General features: G+C 64.0%; 1 long non-coding RNA gene across 1 annotated transcript; it reads left to right on the top strand.

Annotated features, from left to right (window-relative positions):
• Positions 1-246: 246 nt before the first annotated feature.
• Positions 247-1929, top strand: LOC116969723. The gene is made up of 4 exons (XR_004410906.1): positions 247-313; positions 992-997; positions 1057-1188; positions 1876-1929. It is a non-coding gene; the product is annotated as an uncharacterized LOC116969723 (long non-coding RNA).

Raw genomic sequence — 1929 nt, forward strand, 5'->3', positions numbered from 1 at the left:
CCCCTCTCCACTCCCCCTCTCCCCCTCTCCACTCCCCCCTCTCCCCCTCTACTCTCCCCTCCTCTCTCCCTCTCCCCTCCTCTCCCCCCTCTACGCTCCCCCTCTCCACCCTCCACTCCCCCCTCTACTCTCCCCTCCTCTCTCCCCCTCTCCCCTCCACTCCCCCCTCTCACCCTCTCTCTCCCTCCCTCCCCCGCGGCCACAAGTTGCTACATGTGACGGGTCAGCTGAGCTGACTCAGGCGCTGGTCATGTGACTCTGACTCAGCTGCAAGGCGGAAGCAGCGATCCCAGCCCCAGAGACAGGAGTGGAGGTGAGGAGTGCGGGGTGTGGGAGATGGGGGGGGGGGGGGGAGAGGGGGGGGTGAGGGTGGGAGTTGGGGGGTGAGGGAGATGGGGGGGTGAGGGAGATGGGGGGGTGAGGGAGATGGGGGGGTGAGGGAGATGGGGGGGGGGTGGGAGATGGGGGGGTGAGGGAGGGGGGGGGGGGTGTGGGAGATGGGGGGGTGAGGGAGATGGAGGGGGGGGGGGGTGTGGGAGATGGGGGGGGGTGAGGGAGATGGAGGGGGGGGGGGGTGTGGGAGATGGGGGGGGGGAGAGGGGGGTTGGTGAGGGAGATGAGGGGGTGAGGGGGAGGTGGTAAGGATTATGTGGGGAGGAGGCGGGAGATGGGGGGGGTGGGCTGCGGAGGGAGAGGGTAGAGAGGGAGAGAGAGAGAGAGGGTGGGGGAGGGGGCGGGAGATGAGGGTGGGGAGGTGATGAGGAGGGGGTGATATGGGGGGGGCAGAGGGAGGGAGCGTTGGGGATGGAGGGTGAGGGGGTCAGGAAGAGAGAACAGCATGTGGGAGGAGAGAGGAGTGGGTGGGGGTTAGGGAGAGGAGGCAAGGGAGCAAGAATAGAGAGAAGTGGAAGTGCAGCAAGGGAGGGGGTGGGAGAGGAGGAGAGGGATGATGGGGGAGAGGAGGGGAAAGGGGGTGAAGGAGGGAGAGGAGGAGGAGGTCGGAGGGGATGGGGAGTGGGAGTGTGCTGGTGGACACTGACCTGTGACCTGTCTCAGACCGGCAGCAAGATGCTGGCGTCGTTGTTGGTGGTGTGTGTTTCCGTGGTGATGGCAACCCCCCCGCCAGCCCCCCACCCCCTGTCCCCCGACTTTGTCAACCTCATCAACAAATTCAACACCACCTGGCGGGTAAGAGGGATCGAGGGGAGGGGGCAATGGTCAGGGAGTGGGGGGGCAAGGGTCAGGGAGCGGGGTGGGGGGAGCAAGGGTCAGGGAGCAGGGGGGGCAAGGGTCGGGGAGTGGGGGGTTGCGGTTTGAGCCAAGGGTTGAGGAGTGAGTGGGTTTTGGGATTCAGGGGGTGAACCTGTGGTTGGAGTGAATGAAGGTCAGGGGGCGAGCCAGGGGTCGAGCCTGAGGTCATGGGTTGGGGGTCGGGTCAGGGGTCGGGATGGTCCTAGGTTTGAGTTACAGGGAGAGGTTGGATAGGCTGGGACCCGTCTCTCTGGAGTGTAGGAGGCTGAGGGGTGACCTTATTGAGGTGGACAAGATCATGAGGGTCACGGATAAAGTGAACGCTCACAGTCTATTCCCCAGGGTAGAGGATTCTAAAACTAGAGGGCACAGGCATGAGGTGAGAGGGGGCAGTCGAGGCAGGGAATATGACAGATTTTTGGACAGGAGAGGTGTAGAGGGCTATGGGCCAAACGCAGGCAGGTGGGACTAGTGTAGAATGGGCATGTTGGTCGGCGTGGGAAAGGTTAAAGGTCAGGGAGGGGGAGAGCAGGGACTTGTGAGGGGGGGGTGAGTTGGGGTGTGGGGGGAGGGGGGGGTGGGGGTGGAGGACATGTCTGGAGGTAACTAACTGTCTGTGTTTAGGCCGGCCAGAATTTCCAGAACGTTCCCTTCAGCCATGTTAAGAAACTGTGTGGG

Source organism: Amblyraja radiata, unplaced genomic scaffold (assembly GCF_010909765.2).
Source record: "Amblyraja radiata isolate CabotCenter1 unplaced genomic scaffold, sAmbRad1.1.pri scaffold_1063_ctg1, whole genome shotgun sequence".
Classification (NCBI taxonomy): Eukaryota; Metazoa; Chordata; class Chondrichthyes; order Rajiformes; family Rajidae; genus Amblyraja; species Amblyraja radiata.